This window comes from Saccopteryx bilineata, chromosome 1 (genome assembly GCF_036850765.1).
Source record: "Saccopteryx bilineata isolate mSacBil1 chromosome 1, mSacBil1_pri_phased_curated, whole genome shotgun sequence".
In the NCBI taxonomy this organism is placed as follows: Eukaryota; Metazoa; Chordata; class Mammalia; order Chiroptera; family Emballonuridae; genus Saccopteryx; species Saccopteryx bilineata.
The window spans coordinates 37137290-37143027 of NC_089490.1; the positions used below are offsets into that span (position 1 = coordinate 37137290).

The 5738-nt window shown below is 42.9% G+C and overlaps 1 pseudogene; it reads left to right on the plus strand.

The window, feature by feature from the left end:
- The first annotated feature begins 4541 nt into the window (after window positions 1-4541).
- On the plus strand, window positions 4542-5403 carry LOC136319189 (low molecular weight phosphotyrosine protein phosphatase pseudogene; annotated as a pseudogene).
- Window positions 5404-5738: the final 335 nt, after the last annotated feature.

Here is a 5738-nt window from a genome sequence, read left to right on the forward strand (position 1 = left end):
CTTATCAGGGCAAGGCTGTGATCCCCTCAGTGTCCAAAACTGCAAATGCTATAGCTTCCTAGTAAATAAATGGACTGCTGTAACTTCCTACTGAAGCAGGCTTCCTAGTTTTATTAATTTTAACATTTGATTCCCTCTCCTCTAGTTTACTATGCTCAACGTCTGATTCCCTCCGCTTCCTTTTCATATTAATGTTTAGCTACCTACGCTAACACTTTCATTTCACTACACATGGCAATTCCATACTCATTGTAAAGGCTGAAATTCTGAAGGGATAAGAGAAGGGAGTGGGAAGCATCATCTATTTCCATTTGTTTCTCAAACCTGCTTCTGGATATTTCTTTTACACACTCTTCAGAGGGCCCAAGTTGGTTTCCACTTTCTCCACACAGATGAAGTTACCGGATTCCCCCCAGCTGCAAACGCAATCCTTCCTCCACTTTCCAGGACCACTGATCACTATATTCGAGCATCACCAGCTCTAATTCCTATGAATTAAGGTCAGATCTCCTTCAATACTTCTCTGCTATTGTGAATGTCTTGCCACTTCATGTCAGGTTCCAGTCTGAGCCATTCTTGGCCATCTCTCTGGCATCCTCATTCTTTCTTAGGGCATTTATTCTTATCAGCCCCCTTCAAAGACCTGAATTTTTGCCCCTGAGTCTCAGTGACCGCCAACTCCCTGTCTGCCTGAACCTCTTTGTTTCACTCACTATAGATCCTTGCTGTTTTGCCCTATTAATTACCTGCATCACTCCTCCCCAACACTGATCCCCTACATAGGGGTCACGTGTTACTCCACTTGCCTCTCTCCTGCAGTGAGATACCCACTGGGTTGCACGTACCTTTTTCCCTATGTTCTGAAGAAAGCTGTTGTTTCACAAAACTATGTGTAGAATGTTTTATCTCCTGAACCTAGATAAATGGATTAAACAATGAATATTAGCTTAGAAATAAACATTCATTAAGAATATTCTTAAACCTCTTACTGCTATTAATGCTAAAGGTTACCATTACCAGGGGGAAAAAAAATTACAATAAATTAGACCAAATCATAATCACTATCTTAATAGAATCTTCAGTCCAGTTGAAGAGATAAGCTCCCTAAGGAGGCAATAGACGGCAGAAGGGAAAAGTGCCTTACGAGAACGGAGAATGAATCAAAAGATATATTGATCTAAACCTGTTTATCAAGAAACAAGAGACTCAGAAACAACCTTTGAGCCTCTCCCCTGTCCTGCCCAAGAGATTCAGACAGAGAAACCTGCTGTTGGAAGAAAGCCTTGGCTCACTCACTTTAAGAATGTTTACCCTAGCATTAGAAAGGAAGACTGCAAGCATGCTAGCTAGATCCTTCCTGTGTGCCATCGTTTCTAAATTGTCTGGCAAGAATGTTCCTGCCATGTATGTTTCCCTCTTTCTCAACTACCTGTAAACCCCCATTCTCACTTCTGAAATCTAATACACCATCGCCCCTCCCTTTCTCCTTTGTCCAAAATGTCTTATACCTGTATACCCAATGTTGCCTCACTCTTTTTCAAATTTTCATGCCTATGTGAACTCCCAATGTGCAAGTGTTAAATTTTGATTTTCTCCTGATAATTTGTCTCTGTTAAGATTAGCTCAGCCAGAAGAATTTGGAAGGTGGAAAGAAAAGTATTAATGTGTTTTTTGAGGTTTTTTTGTATCTTTCTAAAGTTGGAAATGGGGAGGCAGTCAGACAGACCTTCGAATGTGCCCGACTGGGATCCACCCAGCATGCCCACCAGGGGGCGATGCTCTGCCCATCTGGGGCATTGCTCTGTTGCAACCAGGGCCATTCTAGCACCCGAGGCAGAGGCCATGGAGCCATTCTCAGCACCCAGGCCAACTTTGCTCCAATGGAGCCTTAGCTTCGGGAGGGGAAGAGAGAGACAGAGAAGAAGGAGAGGGGGAGGGGTGGAGAAGCAGATGGGTGCTTCTCCTGTGTGCCCTGTCCGGGAATCGAACCCAGGACTCCTGCACGCCAGGCCGACACTCTACCACTGAGCCAACTGGCCAGGGCCTGTTTTTTTTTAGCTTGACTTGTGGTAATGCAGTGGATAAAGTGTCAACCTGGAATACTGAGGTTGTTGGTTCAAAACTCTGGTCTTGCCTGGTCAAGGCACAGATGGGAAGCAACTACTAAGAGTTGATGCTTCCTGTTTCTTTCCCCTCTTTCTCTCTCTCTAAAAATCAATTTTAAAAAATTTAAAAAAATATTTTTTTAGCTGCCATAAGAACAAAATACTTTGGAAATAAAGAGAAGAAAAAATATTTTTTTCAAGAGGAAAATTGGAGTTGGCTTAATGAAAAAGGAACAATTTTTGTAATTCAGAGTAACAGAAAAGAATCTCTTCTTCTCTGGTGAAGATGGGAGCCAAATATCTACAAACGGCTATTATCTCAGTCCTTTTTTTTTTTTTTTTTTTTTTGGTGAGAGAGACACAGAGAGAGGGACAGATACAGACAGACAGACAGGAAGGGAGAGAGATGAGAAGCATCAATTCTTCATTGTGGCTCCTTAGTCTTCTTGTTCATTATTGCTTTCTCACATGTGCCTTGATTAAGGACTCCAGCAGAGCGAGAGACCCCTTGCTCAAGCCAGCGACCTTGGTTTTCAAGTCAGCAACCTTTGGGCTCAAGCCAGTGACCTTGGGCTTTAAGCCAACGACCTTTGGACTCCATCCAGCAACCATGGGGTCATGTCTATGATCCCATGTTCAAGCTAGCAACCCACACTCAAGCCGAATGAGCCCACACTCAAGCCAGAAGACTCCACGCTCAAGCCAGCGACCTCAGGGCTTCAAACCTGGGTTGTCAGAGTCCCAGTCCAACACTCTATCAACTGCACCACTGCCCAGTCAGGCTATTTTCTCAGTCTAAAGGGGAAAGTCTGTATTGGGAGTAATGTGGGGACTGACAAGCAAAGAGAATCAAAGCAAGAAATAGGGAGGGAAAAAGAAGGAAGGAGAGAGGGTGAGAGGTTGAGAGACCTTAATGGCATTTGAGTCCTGGTTCCAGATTTCTCTGATCTTAGTAATACCACTAATCTTAATATGATTTGTTTACATGAGCAAACAAATCCCCTTTTTTTAACCTAAATTATTTTCCTAAACTGAAATTTTTAAACTTACAAATGAGTCATAATGAATCTTATTGGACAAATACTCTTTAGTAATTACCATATTTTTTGCTCCATAAGATGCACTATTTTCCCCCAAAATTGGAGGGGGAAACGCCCATGCATCTTATAAAGTGAATGTTAATTTTTTTTTTAGCTGCTGTGGGGCGCTGTGCCAGTAAACATATGTACAGGAGCGTAATCATACATGCCATGGCAGCATGCAGAACTCCGGCATCTGCAGAGTGATCTCCTGGTTCCAGTTTCCACAGTTACATGCAGTGCAAGGGGGAAGGCGAAGGATGTGTGGGCGCATTCATCTGGCATCATCGAGAGCAGACATTGGAGGTGCGTTGCAGTTGCTGGAGCTCTGTGTGAAATGCTGACGTCAGCTGTTGCCAGCTTAATAGCATTTCATTGGCTGGCTGGCAGATAGGAGAGGGGCCAAGGGTGCTAGAGGGCTTCTGAAAAAAATCTGCCCTATTAGTGCTTGACCAGTTTAGAGAACATATTAGCGAAACCACAAAAAAAGAACTTTGAGGAAGTGAAGACTTATCTAGCTGTAATTCCTGGGGGTCTTACCAGCCAGTTGACATTTACATCAATAAACCGTTCAAAGTCTTTATGCGAGAAGAGTGGAACAAATGGATGGCTTCTGGTAATCATGATCTGACAACAACTGGACGAATGAAGTCTGTGAATGGGTGAAAACATCATGGCAATCAGTGAAGAATAAAACCGTGGTACGATCATTCAAAATATGTGGCATTAGCAATGCCTTAGATGGCACTAAAGATGGCATCATCTATGAAAATAGCAAAGAAAGCGATACCCGTGATTGTGAGCAACTGAGCTTCTTAAATTCTGTCACTAGCAATGATGAGTTCCTGGGGTTTTCCAACAACTAGAAGAGTATTTGAACATTAAAGTCTCTTCTCTTCTCATTTGTTAATAACAGTGCTAATGTTTGTTAATACTGCTGTTGAGTTTACATTGTTGAAATATTATTGTGGTATAAAATATTTATTAAATATTTTAACACACCATTTGGTTTAGATTTTTTTTTTTTCTTATTTTCCTCCTTAAAACCCTAAGTGTGTCTTATGGTCAGGTGTGTCTTATGGAGCGAAAAATACGGCAACCAGTTACTAATTACAGTTGACCTTTGAATAATGTGGGGGTTAGGGGTGCCAACTCCCAACACAGTGAAAAATCTGTGTATAATTTTTGACTCCCCAAAAAGTTAACTACTAATAATCTGCTGACAAGAAGCCTTACCAGTAACATTATCAGTTGATTAATACATATTGTGTATGCTATATGTATTGTATAATAAAGTAAGCTAGAGAAAAGAAAAAAATGTTAAGAAAATCAAAATTATAGGAGTTTGCAAGGGAAGATGGCAGAGCAGGCATCTAAGTTGGTGCTATTTGTGTGTCTGGGTAACATCTGTTGATGAGCCATGGCAGGAGCAGTTTTTTCTTTTCTTTTTTTTTTTTAATTTTTCTGAAGCTGGAAACAAGGAGAGACAGTCAGACAGACTCCCGCATGCACCCGACCGGGATCCACCCAGCACGCCCACCAGGGGGCGATGCTCTGCCCCTCCAGGGCATCGCTCTGTCGTGACCAGAGCCACTCTAGCGCCTGGGGCAGAGGCCAAGGAGCCATCCCCAGCGCCTGGGCCATCTTTGCTCCAATGGAGCCTTGGCTGCAGGAGGGGAAGAGAGAGACAGAGAGGAAGGAGAGGGGGAGGGGTGGAGAAGCAGATGGGCACTTCTCCTGTGTGCCCTGGCCGGGAATCGAACCCGGGACCTCTGCATGCCAGGCCGACACTCTACCACTGAGCCAACCGGCCAGGGCCGACAGGAGCAGTTTTCAAAATACTTGTAACTGATCAAAACGTGTCAGATAATTGGAGGACAGATAGTGCAGCAACGTCCACATATGAAATCAGAAACCCTCCCGATTATCAAGGGTATGAAGAAATATTTTGTGTCCATGATCATATTGCCCAACAAATTACTAAAGAAGACTTTGCCACATTTGTTTATCTACTCTGTATGAACAAAAGCAAGCTGAGTGATTGGACTGGAAAAAGTAATCATGTTAAAAACAGAAAAGCTAAAATTGAACTACTTGGGAACTACGATCCACAGAAACAATTTATTATTAAAGATCCCTATTATGGGAATGAGTCTGGCTTTGAGACCCTGCATCAGCAATGTCTGAGGCACTGCAGAACCTTTCTAGAGAAGGCCTGATAGCTGTGTCTGTCCTTGTCCTCACTACTTCAGGCTAGTGCTCGCAGTTCCACATGTCTTAGCCAAGTGTCAGCATAACAGCAAACTATAACTCAAGGCCAGAGCTGTTAGTTCAGTTAACCTACCGTTTCTTATCTTAAAAAATAATTGTAGCCTTGGTAGAGTAGCTCAGTTGGTTGGAGCATCCTCCCAACAAAGGCTACAGGTTTGAGACCCGGTCAGGGCATATGCAGGAGTATACCGATGAGCGCATGGATAGGTGGAACAACAAATCAATGTCTCTTTCTCTTTCTCTCTCTCTCTCTCTCTCCCTTCTTTGCTCTCTAAAATTAATA